The sequence below is a fragment of the Rutidosis leptorrhynchoides genome, chromosome 5 (assembly GCF_046630445.1).
Source record: "Rutidosis leptorrhynchoides isolate AG116_Rl617_1_P2 chromosome 5, CSIRO_AGI_Rlap_v1, whole genome shotgun sequence".
Lineage (NCBI taxonomy): Eukaryota > Viridiplantae > Streptophyta > Magnoliopsida > Asterales > Asteraceae > Rutidosis > Rutidosis leptorrhynchoides.
The window spans coordinates 158,004,894-158,019,410 of NC_092337.1; the positions used below are offsets into that span (position 1 = coordinate 158,004,894).

The window sequence follows — 14,517 nt, forward strand, 5'->3', positions numbered from 1 at the left end:
TAATAATAATAATAATAATAATGATAAAAATAAGGAAAAGAATATTTTTTTCTAAATCAATAAATTACAATATTTTTATTTTATCATGATGCTTATACTCATTATTTTCTAATCGATTCGTTTAATAGCTTTTAGTCTTCTTTTAAATCACATTCCTAATTATAACAATATTAGTCATAATAATTAAATGTTACTAATATTAATCTTAATAATAATAAATATTATAATGATATTACTAATAACTCCTTAATGATAAAAATAATAATAATAATAATAATAATAATAATAATAATAATAATAATAATAATAATAATAATAATAATAATAATAATAATAATAATAATAATAATGATAATGTTAATAATAATGATAGTAATAAAAATGACAATTTTTAATGATAACATTTATAATGATAATAATAATAATTATTATTATTAGTAGTTAATAATAATCATGACGATAATGACGACGATAGTAATAATAATAATCATTTTAACAATAATACATAAAATCATAGATAATCTAATTGACTATAACTTCTAATCCATTCATCGAAACCATTCGATATCTAAATGAAATGTTATTGATTTTTCGTCAACTTTCAAACGACATGCATATCATATACTTTATCCTAGTGGCATATGTATTAAATTCAGGATTCATCATAAACTATCTAACGACAAAATTAAACATACATGCAAGCATAATCATATCTACCCGAGCACTAGTCAGGGATACACTAATAATATGTAAAAGTTAATTTATGACTCACGTATCAATATTGAGATTCAATATTGCAGGAAAGTACGTAGACTCAACGGAGACGATAAACACTAGATTGACCTCACGAGCTATACCCCTGATCCATACCCATAACCTCCATAGCTATAACCCATAATTTTCCTTAGCTCTATCCCTCTCGAAAAACTCGTCTTGAGATAATTTGCTTATGGCCGCGTCATAGTATTTTATGTATATTACTAATAATAATATCCATACTACTAGTTAAGATTAATATTAATATTAATCTTAATAATAATAATAATTAATATATATATATATATATATATAAAGAGAGATTTAGAGACAGAGGTAAATATATGTGTGTATATCCGAACAAACTCGATTGATTTATAGATGTGTTCAGCACTCTGACTCCATGCGATCGTATGGAGTCTCTATACTTAAATCATGCGATCGCATGATAGGTAAAACTAGCTCATATGCACTAATTCACTTTGCCGACACTCGTTATTATATAATATAATTATTTATATTATTAATCTTTATAATTAATTAAATATTATATTAAATTTACATACATAGTTAATTTGTAAACTTACTTCTAATGACTTGTACGATGACACTCGACTCATGTCCCACTTTCGGTTTTTCGAACGACGTTTCGTACGCTTAGAAAACTAACACTTTACGTTACGCGACGTGTACCTTTAATAATAATTAGACTTTAATCAATGAAAAACAATCCCACTCAAAGTGTAACTTATTCATTTGAGTGTTTTGGTCATTTGCTTCTATAATTCAATGTCTCGTTGTTCACCAAAATATATCATTCTAAATCAAAACGTTTTGTGACTACGTTATTATATCTCATTACATTGTAAGGTACATATCTATATTTTTATCTCAAAATATAAGTTTATAATATTTATTTAATATTTAGTTTTTCAAAGTAATTATTTTTCAAGACTCATTTATAATCGTTTAAATGTTAGAAAATATTATGTCATATTACGTTTGCGTTTTTGAAACACTATATATATATATATATATATATATATATATATATATATATATATATATATATATATATATATATATATATATATATATATATATATATATATATATTCGTAATTTATAATATAAAGTTTTAATTAAGTTCTTTAAGATTCATTAACGAAGTATCTTATAACACCTTTTAATGAAGTTCTTTCTAAATTGGAAACGTTTTAGTACTAAATCAAATAAATATACTAACTTTTGTTTTCAAAAACTAATATATATTTAGGAATCATTTTGTCAAAAGGTTGAAGTAATGGAAATCGTTATATCGTATTTTGAAAAGTAAAATAATAGATTTCAAGTTTTTAAATTACTATATATTGATGAAGCGAGAGATAAAGTTTAAAGGTTAAATGAACGTACGAAATCAATTTAAGATAAAACGTCGATATTTATTTTCTAAGTTATTTATATCTCATAACTTTATTTCCACATTAAGTAATATGAAAGTTAAATAGCTAACGCATATATAGGACATTGAACAAGAATCCCACTAACTTTTGTCTAACCTTCGTCAATTGACATATTTGAGCTCTAAAGCACGGGTTTGATTCAATATTATGGCGGGCCACGCAGAAAGTCAGCGCACCATGTAGCAAAACTGTTTTCAAAACTAGTCAGCAAAACTTCAGAAAAGTAAAATTATGTGGTAATCCATGCCGCGCAGGATTTAGCATGTCGCGCAGGATTCTGTAATTTTTTTGTCATTTTCTTAAAATTAGTTGAGGGGTGTTACAAGTGGTATTAGAGCATGGTCTAAGCAATTTAGGTGACTTTAATATAGGTGCCTAAACTTGGATCGTTATGTGCTATGTGATTATTGATGGGACTTGTAGTTAGTCGGGTTAGACAGTGGTGGGTTAGTGCCATGGTATATGGGTAGACTAACTAGGATGTTATTGTACTTGAGCTATTGAGTGAAGTGCTTATTGGGTCACGAATGTAACAATGTGCATGGGGGTAATGGTTCTTGGGAACCACTATTAGGTCGTGCACTGTGTTATGTAAGTGAAGCATGGCTAGAACTGAGCAAGATAAGGGGGTGTGGTGTGCGTTACTTGCGTTACTTGTGACATTAATCGATTGTACACTTTCAGGATGTCCAGTTAAGGTAATTAAGGGGACGCATCAGGGAAGCGTTAACTTGGTGATAGTGGTGATGACTTAACCACTTAGGTTGGTATTGCATTAGAGAACTATTCTTCATTCTTCACACGTAAGGTCAAGCCGGCCTTTCAAAAAGCTATTTCTGATGAAATTACTAAGATTATCAAGTAACAAGTCTCCATCATCTTTCAAGAAAAATTTGAGAAGAGGTTTCCTAAACCTCCGGGTGTTGAGGGAGGGGATGGAGTGGGTAACAATGGTGACATTAATGCCGGTAGAGTTAAAGGGGGTAATGTTCGGAGAATGGAGTTTAGCTAGAAGAACTTCTTGATCATGAAGCCTCCATCTTATGATGGGAATTTAGATCCACTTAAGAGCACAAGGTGGATACCCGATATTGAAGGGTCTTTTCATACTAGCAAATATTCGCTTGATAAGAGGACAAGGTTTGGTACAAGTATATATAAAGGGGATGCGAAGAGGTAGCGAGATGAAAGAATTTTGTTGCTCGAAGAAGAGCGTACTATTAATTTGCCTTGGTATGATTTCAAGAAGGAATTCTTCAAGGAATTCCGAACTGAGGAGGATATTACAAGGTTGAGACACGAGTTGCACAATATGGAGCAAGGGTCAGTGGACCTAAATAATATTAAGACTTATTTCTTAGCGAAGCTCATTTTTTTCCCGAGTATTCTGGTAATGACTGATTGTTGTTGGAGACCTTCCACAGATTAATAAATGAGAACTTGAGGGAATGTATAAGCCTTGCTCAAGTGGAAACTTTTCCAAGTTGTTTGATGTGACAAAAGGATTTGAGTCCAATGTGTCGAAGAATGTAGAGCAAGCTTATCACAAAAGGATGTTTGATGCTACGAGATCTCTGAGTAAGAAGACAAAAAGCGTGACTGGAAGTGTGGGAAGTGTGAAGAAGGGGAGTTTGGGTACGAACCCCTGAGGTGTTTTAATTATGCACAAAGGGGTCACATTTCCCGAATTTGTCCAAACCCACCATCTGAGCCATTTGTTTTTTTAAGTGTCATTATGAAGGTCACCGGAAGGCTAATTGTCAGGAACTAACCGATAGAGAAAGGAGGAAAGAGTTAGAGAAGAAGTTAGAGAGCGGTGGGGAACGCAAGGGCTGGAATTATATGATCACTAATGAAGAAGAAAAGAAGTCCACCGATTTTGTATCAGGTACTTTTCTGGTTCACTCTAAACCTACAAAGGTACTATTTAATTTTGTTGCAAATATGTCATTTCTTGCGCTGAGATATGAAAAATTGTTTGAATATACCATTAGCTAAACTAGAATCTCCTTTAGAGGTTGAGATAGTAGATGGTAAGCTTATGTTATTGGGCGGTGTATATAAAGATTGTGATATTGAGTTTTGGTCAGAATGTTTGAAAATAGATTTGATACCCATTACCTTGGGTAAATTTGATGTTGTTATTGGCATGGATTGGCTTAGTCATTACGAAGATGACATACTATTTCATGAAAAGGGAGGTGAGAGTGAAGACTCTAAGTGGGGGAGTTGTTGTTTTACATGGTGAGAGAAAAGGACGAGTTTTTACTGTTTATACTTATGCTCAGGCACATTGTCTTATTACTAGTAAATGTATGGCCTGCCTAGCATATGTAATTAATATGTTGAAGGAGGCACCATCTATTAGTGGCATTCCAGTGGTAAAAGAGTTTGAAGACATGTTTCTTGAGGAGTTGCTAGGTGTTCCGCCGGAAAGACAAGTTGAGTTCCGCATAGATTTGGTTCTGGGGGCTACCCCCATCGCTAAGACATCTAATCATGTAGCATAAACTGGAATGCGGAAAATGATGGATCAGTTTCAAGAATTGTTAGAGAAGGGTTTCTTTCGACTAAGGACCTCTCCTTGGGGTGCTCCAGTCTTGTGTGTGAAAAAGAAGGATGGTAGTATGCGAATGTGCATTGAGTACTGTGAATTGAATAAGATGACGATCAAGAACCACTTTCCATTACCTCGGATTGACAATTTAATTGATCAGATTCATGGAGAAAGTTTTTTTTCAAATATCTACTTGCGCTCTGGGTATCATCAAGTGAGGATCCGAGAAAAAGATATTGAGAAGACGACGTTTCGCAGTCGATATGGGCATTATTAGTTTGTAGTGATTCTCTTTGGTCTTACGAATGCACCGACGGAATTAGGACCTTATGAATTGGGGCGTGCCAACCTATGTTATGTCGGTCGGTTATTATGTTCATTGATGATATTCTTATCTATTCTCGTAGTGAATAGGAGCATGTGAAACATTTACGAGAGGTTTTAGAGACTTTGCATGCGTAGAAACTTTATGCGAAGTTCTCGAAGTGTGATTTTTGGCTTCTAAGGGTTCAATCTCTCGGCCATATCGTGGCGGCCGTGGGAATTCAAGTGGATCTCGAGAATATTTTGGTAATTGAGAAATGGGATTGTCACCATCAAAATTCAAGACTTCTATAGAATTACTTCCCCTTTGACTAAGTTAACTCGTAGAAACATGAAGTTCGTATGGAGAAACGAGCAATCAATGGTGTTTCAGATTTTGAAGGAGAAGTTGAGTAGTGCCCCAGTGTTGGTATTGCCAGAAGGAATGGAGGACTTGTCAGTATATTGCGATGCGTATTTGAATTGTCTCGGTGTGTCTTAATGCAACGTGGGCAAGTTATAGCTTACGCATCAAGAAAACTTAAGGAACACGAAAAGCATTACCCCACTCATCTAGATTTCATAATAAATATCATCTAGGTTTTATGATGAGAACTAATATAATATTTAATTAGACTGATAAATAGATACGCTAATAAACCTAGTCAGATTCAACATTAGTGATGTTCTAATATTTAGTCTTAATCATATTCTCATGAAATTTGACATAAAAACTTACAAAAATAAAGGTTCTTTCAATTAAGCCTAGTAATTTAATCACTATATAAGTGTAATTTATATGCTTCCATAAATTACTACATTTAATTCTTAAGTAAATTTCATGCAATTTAAACACTTTTTCAATCATGATTAATCTTTAAAGTGGGATAAATCAAGTAAACGAATGCTTAGAATTAATGATGTGTTAGCCCTAGATTATAAATTACTTATTCATTAAGCATGACAATAAAGCTTTAAATCATAGCAACAAATAAAGAGATTCAAATAAATTACAGAAACCAAATTCCAATAGTTCTGGTTAAAAACCAGAAAACTGCCGAAGTATTCATCCATAGCCGTTGCCTTTAGCTCCCAGAACCGGTGGCTTTAATAGATTTAATCCAGAAATCATCTTTGTCGTCTAGTTAACCACCATGAATGTTTAATTCATTGTTGGAGATGAATATAAACACATCCAGTTAAAAACAAACATACTTAAAAAGATATAATAATTCAAATAAGAAAAGATACCTTAAAAGCAAGAATGAAATAACTTGAATTACCTTGAAAGTAATCTTTAATCCAAAAGCAATTACAAAAGATTTCAAAATTAACTTGAAACCCTAACTAAAGACAAAAATTCGTAAATTTGAGGTAAAAAATAAAAGTATATTGTATATTTAAAACTGAAAAATTCGGCCTCTATTTATAATTTTCAAAAACCGCCACTATAGCCGTCGGCTTTAACGGATATAGCCGATGACTATAACCTTCCGAACATTCTTAAATTGCAGTTTCTTGATAAACAAATTTCTTGAGCTGCACATATTTCCTTAATTAACTCTAGAACCGTCGGCTTTTAATGGTATAATAGGAGGCTATCTTCAATTTGTGTTTATCAAAATTTTGTTTACTTAGTTATCTTGACTTGGGATTTAAGTAGAAGTAGTAGATCTTTATAGCCGTTGGCTCTCTTTGATAAAGTTGGCGGCTTTCTTTATTTTTTACATGTTATTTATGATCTTCGTTTTCTGGAATTTTCTGGAACTTTTTGGATTTTATCATAGCCGGTGGCTCTACTAACAAGAGCCGGCGGCTTTGATCCCTTTTTCTGCATTTTTCCTGTTTTGTCTTGTTCAATACATTTTTTTAAACATAACATCAAAATACCTTTTTACATGAAATATTAACAATTTAGATAAAAACTTAAGTAAAATGACTATTAAATACCAAGATTACGCCTTGAAATGCTTATGAAAATATGTATAATTTAGGCGTTATCAAATTCCTCACACTTAAACTTTACTTGTCCTCAAGTAAATAAAACTCTATTTTAAACTTAAGAGATGATTTATAACTTAAGAGATGATTTATACTTTGATAAATAAGATTTTCTTTTCATTTTATCATACTTTTGAAGGGATTATGATTGTAAATTTGTTTTTAGCTTAGTAATGTATCAAAAGAAATAATAATTTTGCTTTTTTTTTATCGAAAAAAACTAATTAAGGTAGTCATGAAATGAATAATAATTGGTTTTAAAGTAGTTGGAACTATTGAATCAATCTAACTTTATTGGGTTTAGTAATCATAACTTAACACTGATTCGTACAAAGATAAATCTAAAATCATCTTATAATTAAGCTTTAAGTTGTTCGCATGATTCTGGAACTTGCTCGTCTCTAAAATCATCTTACAATTAAACTTTAAGTTTAAATCGGAGCATCAATTATAGCTCGAATTGTATATAGTTTTGTGTATCTATCCACTTTAACATTTCACTAGCCAAACTCATATCCTTGTCTACATTAATATTAAAGTGCATAAGGATAAAGTTAAGATTAAATACTGAATGGCAGAATGCTTTGAGAATGTCGCATTTAAGCGCAATGAGAACACTCTTTATGCCTTCAGTGGTCCATGCTTATTATGTCATATGGTAGTGGCTATAAGTCTACACTCGTTTCACAATATTTTTTTTATCGTCTAATATATGAGTGTAATATTCTTCAAAAAAATAGCGCTAAATATCATGTTTCTAGATGTATGATCTTCAAGGAGTGATCAACATGATATATGATGTATCATGGATGATATGATAATATGATGGTGATTATTGTTATTATTATCCACTTTAAATATTAATGAGTAAATCGTAGATTCCAATGTGGAACCAAAGAACCACTTTGAGTCGGACTTAGTTAAAAAGCCATAAACACTAAAATATAATAGCTAATTATAATTGAAAGTCTAATTCAAACCAATTATTTCTTTATAAAAATAAGCATTTAAACAAAAACTAAACAATATAAAGTAAGATTAAAATTTAACAATAATAACCTAAAATAGGGTATGGATTGGAATTAGGTTTTTATTTGGTTTTTCATCTAAAGCCTAAGGTTTTTAATGGTAATTAATTGGAATTTTGTTAGCAATCTATATATTTGGATATGTATTCGGGCATTATTCTAACACCATATATATTTGGTTATGTATTCAAGTGCTAACGACATGGTAACTGGCTTAAATTGGTGTTAGAAATTTAAAAATTCTAGATATTTCTTTATAATTTACATTACTTTAACTTAGGCTCTAAATATTTTAATTATTATTTTTCAAAGTCTTTTATCTTTAAAAAGTAAAGATTAACTTAGGACAAAAATTCAAAAATTTATCCATTTTATCCATTATTTAAGTGTGATTACTATAATAATCTTAATATTTTGAGATTTTTTATATTGGCATCTTGGTATTTAATATTTAAGTGATTGTTTCACTTTCCACCACACACTTAATGCAATGTCCTCGGTTGCATAAAATTAAACTTTCTAAAACTCCGAAAAGAAAAAATTAGTTAAGGGAGAAGAATGATATTACTTGGCATCTTGTAGAATTGTTACAGTCTCGTTACTTGAAGATATAAACTTTTAGAGACAAACGCAACTGAATATTAGATAACACAATATATAAAACAAATCATAATTTTATTAATAAACTTAGAAACATAGAAACATAGAAACATATAATTTTTCTTAACATAAACACATAACTTTAATGCTTTAAACACTTAAACAAATAAAAAAATTATCCTAATGAAAACAAATAAATGGATAGGTAGTTTTGATTATAGAGTCGGTTGCACGACTCATCTTCCACCTTCTTTATCACTTTAGCCATCATGGTGCTTTCCATTAGCACTCTTCTCAACTTCCTTTTCTTTAATTATCTTCTTCACATCACTTATCACTTTCAAGGCAGCCAAGTTAGATTCATGTATTGCTTTTTCATGTTCAATTTGTAGCTCATAAATCTGTCTTCTAATGCTTTCATTAACCTTATGTCGTGCCTTTAAAGTACAAGAGTACTTCCTCTACAGTCAATTCCCCCTTCCTTAAATAATCTAAATACTTAGCTTCTTCACTAATTTTCTCCCCACACTTATCTTTCATCATGCACACATTCTCCATATAATTGTCTTTTCTTGGAACAATGGGTAGAATCTCACCATAATTACCTTGACGAATAACAATGGTGTTGTCACAATAATAAATAGTAGCTTTAGCAGTAGCTTGGAAAGGACGACCTAGAAGTAATGGAACAATCGGATCTTCAGACATATCCATGACCAACAAATTAATAAGAAAATTATAAAAACTAATTTAAACACTGACTTTTTCAGCAATCCCAATGTGACAGTGTACCAAATCATCAACCAAATCTATAACCACATTAATTAGTGTAAGAGGTGGAAGACCAAGATGATAATAGGGTTTAAATAGCGTGAGGTTGACACTAGAACCATTATCAGCTAAGGCTCTATTCAGAATAGGACCTTGAATAACACATGGAAGATGAAATTGACCAGGATCGACACGAATAACAGGATAATCAGAAGTTAAACTGGTTAATGCATTATTTTTCTTGAAATTTCTAATACCATTATTTTGTTCTTTCAGTGTTTTCTTATCATCTGTATGTGTAAATTCAAACCTAGAACATAACCTAAATTTATAAGAATGAAAATTATCAAACGGTATTTCATCAGACAAGTACTCTTCATCAGAATCAGCATCATCAACTAAAACATAATGTGAACCCTTACTTGTTTTACCAGTCATTTAATCAATTTCCTTAGATAACTCGTCCTTAGTCATCTCATACACAACCATCGGTTCCTTTTCACTAACTTCTTCCTCTTTCAATACTTCTTCATTAATCACTTCTTCATCACTTTTACAATCTCCCCAAATACTATCCCAAATATTCGGACTTCTCTCACCCTTAAAATTTATAACATTCACTTTCTTAAAATGAACAGTTTTCAGTTTCTTATTAGAGGTATTGTTCTTTCCTACCACAAGTTGAAAAAGCTTAGTCACATTTCTCTCAAGGTTTTGAATGGAAGCTTCGTGGTTGTTTTGAACTTGAGACAGTTCAGATTTAATGATTTCGTTATTCTCGATTTGTATTTGTTAAATGAAAGAATATTATCATCAAGGCTAGGACGTTTTCAGTTTGGTTGTTTGGTGGATGGTTTGGAGTGGCTCTAAGTGGATAAAACCGGGTGGATTTTTAGGAATGAAGTTGTTTTTTTAGTAGTTAATAAATGGGTGATAGTTTAGATTCCTTCCTTGATAATTTTGATTAGCATAGAAAACATTTTCAACTTGCTCCATAGTTAAACTACTAACACAATCTTTAGTCAAATGTGGTCCTAAATACTTTTCACACTCCACTTTCATTGAATGCATCTCTTTTGTTATCTTCTCCACTTGTATACCTAGATTACCTAATTGAACATTCATAGCTTTCATAAGATCATAGGACTCATACCCAATTGAAATAACAGAATGAAAAGGACCTATATCTTGGTGCCACTCTTGAGAGCAGTCAACTTATCAATCAAAGTGTAAGCCTCATCAGTAGTCTTACTCATTATGTTCCCTCCAGCTGAGGTGTCAATTTCTCTTCTAGTCGTAATATCACACCCTTTAATGAAGCGCGGGACCTTTCGAGTTGCATATTCATAGTTAACTTGACGTTATGTATTTGCATAATTAAAAAAGCTTTGCTACACGTGTGTTTGGATACACGTGGTTGGTACCTAGTGTACATAATGGTCTACGCATTTTTAACGCCAGGAAGATTGCGTAAAAAGGGAAATGGAACTATCGATATGATGTAGTTAGTTTGGTTTTTTTATTATACGTATATGTATATGTATGGAATGAAGCCCAAAATATTTAGCGGTTTTTGAAAAACGTCTGTTTCGCGTATAGTTAGTTGCGCTGTGTTTGTGAAATTAGTTCGAGTTGAATGGTGATGTCGTAAAAATTTAACGTGCATCGAGCAGGAAGATATGACCCGTTGAAATTTTTGGTGGAGTTTGCTTAAGGGTTTTTAATAAATAAATAAATTTACATTTTGTACCCTTAAAAAGTTGTCAATTGTGGCATTGTTTGGGGGGTGTTTTGTAATTTTCTTTGATCATGTCGTTTGGAAAACGTGATTTGGGTGAAACGACCAATAGTCTCGTGTGTTTTAGTATTATAAGGGTAATTAGAAGTTATTCAAACCATGTTGTGGATAAGCTCTTAAAAACTGACCCAGTCTAACTCATGCCTCATACAAGGTTTCACTACTCTTTTTTTCAAAATTAGAAATTTCAGTTTGAAGACTCAAAGTCTTAGAAGCGGGAAAGAAACGAGTTAAAAAAATTTCAACCATTTGATCCCAAGTTGAGATTTCACCACAGTTAAAGATATAAACCAATACTTAGCATGATCTTTCAAAGACCAAGATATTAAATGTAGGTGTTAGTGCATTTTGCATGAGTCCCTAGACATCTACCGCACGTTTATGATTAGTACTTCAGTTATTGGGTTCCCATGATCGCTCGTTATTATCCCATCTATGTTTACATGCGTATACAGGTACTGCAGGAACAAGATGTGGAAGTTTAACCTAATCAGACTTAGTCAGACGTACGAGTGAAGCCTCACTTGTACGGATGACAAGCTCATACGCACGGTTGTGTTGAGCTAGGTCCTAACCCTAATTTGATGACACACACACGAGTGAGTGATCAACCGTACGCCTGAGTCTATTCACTCATACGAGTGAGATAGTAACTCGTACGGTTGACTTAACAGTTAGGGTATATATATGTTTATGTTCTTTATTTTAGGTTAAGCCTCTCATTTGATTCACTCAGATCTGGTAACCCTAGCCGATTCTCTCTCTGTGCTTCAAGTTCAAATCCTTGCAAAAGGTGAATAATAGCTCTAGGTGTTGATCTAATCACACAAATATTGTTGTGGTTTGACTAAATCAATCCTAAAAAGCATCTCATATTCACTAGAGGGTTTTATTCACTAATTCCACCATTATGTGTGTCAAATAGGTTGGATTCGAAGATTCAAATCATGTTTTATCATTGGTATCAGAGCGTTGGTTGAGAAAACAACATCATCCTAGCGATTTTGCTTGATTTATAGCTTATTATTTTGGGTCTTGTATTTAGAGAGTTTTTGGTTCAAAAAGTTATCATTTTTACGTTGTAATAGTGATTTGAGAGTGTGTTTATGTTAGTTTAGTGCTAATATAGCTTGTGGACGAAGAAATTGGTAATTTACATCATTTTCTAGCGTTTTGGAGTGATTAAGGTGTAAATAGCTGATATACGGTTGAGTTAGCTGAAGAACACTCACTCGCACGCTTGAGCTCACGGTTGAGCTCATCCGCACAGTTTGGCTAAACTAAGTTTGGGTTGAAGATTTCAGGCAACTCACACGGTTGATCACATGGTTGATCATTGAATCTTACAACTGAGGACTGAAAGGTACGACTGATCACACGATTGATCTTACTCGCACGTTTGACTTTATGTTGCTGTCTGTTGAGAAGTTAAGGTCACACACACGTTTGAAGTTGTGACACATACGGTTGAGCACAGAACTTAGTGACCCGTACGACTGAGTTTCTGAACCACATGGTTTACCTTGTTCTTGATAAGTTTGTCAAGATGTTTAATTCAAATGATTATGCGTTGGCTGCACCATTAGTTCAGAGTATCACGAGTATGACTGAAAGATTACTCCTTGCTGAAAGTGAATCCGGAAGTGGTACAAAATGTCCAATACTAATGGATATGGATAACTACTCTACGTGGAAGTCTAGGTTTAAGATTTGGTCCGATGGTCAAGACACGAAGCTTTGGAAGTATATTGAATCAAAATTTCAATGGCCACGTTCACCAGTTACAAATAAGTTGTATACTCTACATAATATGTCTACTGAAGAACGTGAGGAATATAATTTCGAGAAGAAGATGTACTGTAATTTGACAAGTGCTCTTGATGGTCCGATTTTCCATCAATTTCTATGTCATGACAATTCGTTCAAGATATGGGAAGCACTTCATACATTCAACGAAGGAAATACTTCTTACAAAGCTCAAAAAGGACTAGAATTGAAGGCTGAGTTTGATCGTTTTCACTGGCAAGTTGGAGATTCTATTACAGATTTGGTTGAAAGATATCGTCATTTGCTAGCTGAACTACACAAGCATGATGTAACCATTGAATAGAAGGATAAAGTGGTATGTCGATAAAGTGGTATGTCTAGCTGGAACACTTCCATTGGAATGGAATGGCTTTGTGTTAACAATGAAAACTAGTGGAGAACTAGCTACTGCTACAGTGAACTCGTTTATCGCAAGACTTCAGGAAGAAGAATTAGAACTGTTGAACAAAATGAAAAAGTTTAAAAAAGTTCAGGACACCACAATGTATCATCCAACTGGATACACACCTGCTAAATCAACTCATGCTCCGTTTCAAACTGCCTTTGCAACAAATAATTAGAGTATGTATGGTTTGAATGTCAGTACTTCAAGTATTCAACCACCTTCCTATCCACCACAAGTTTCACCATGTTCAATCAACACTCAATCACAGCCTACTTCGAATACTATAGATTCATCTACACCATCTGCATCAGATGTTCTATCTGCACTCAAGATTTAAAATATAAGAAAGGTTGGAAAAAAGAAGATAAGTGAAGATATAGCTTTATTTTCCAATCTAGTAAACTCATATGATAGTTATCTTGATGGTCATGTGGGTAACAATCGTCTAACAACAGAAGATTATCAACAACTTGATAAGAATGAAGCAGAAAAGATGGATATAATGTGTGGTATGGCTTGTGAGAAGAGATAGAGATTACGAAGAGAGAACTGGGAAACCAATTAGTCTGACCAAGCATACAAAACTGGGCTTTGACATGAATACTGTTACTTGTTACAACTGTAGAGAATTAGGTTATTTTTCAAGACAGTGTACAAAACAAAAGAAGTAGGGTATTCACAATCCATTCAGGAATCAGAACTATAATCAAAATAGTTCTCAGAGTAAACCAATTAAGTGTGAGATTTACATCACTGATAAGGGAAGTGACACAGACACAACTTAAAGTCTTAACAAAGCTTTGGTTGTCATTCATGAAGATGGTGATGATTGGTCCATTAAATTAAATGTGAATGATCAATAACTTAAGGCTAACATGGCGAAGATCGCTGAATTTGAAACAAATTGTGTTTCTGGTCAAAGTATAATTGAGAAGATGATTGCTAGTGCTGAAAGAGCTGAAGAATTGTCTCAAACTATTCGAAAGGAGAAAATTCATAAACAAGTTAAATATAAAATTCATAATGGC

At 32.5% G+C, this 14,517-nt stretch overlaps 1 non-coding gene across 1 annotated transcript; it reads left to right on the plus strand.

The window, feature by feature from the left end:
• The first annotated feature begins 11,371 nt into the window (after window positions 1-11,371).
• LOC139851104 (small nucleolar RNA R71) lies at window positions 11,372-11,478 on the plus strand. The gene has a single exon (XR_011760465.1). It is a non-coding gene; the product is annotated as a small nucleolar RNA R71 (small nucleolar RNA).
• Window positions 11,479-14,517: the final 3,039 nt, after the last annotated feature.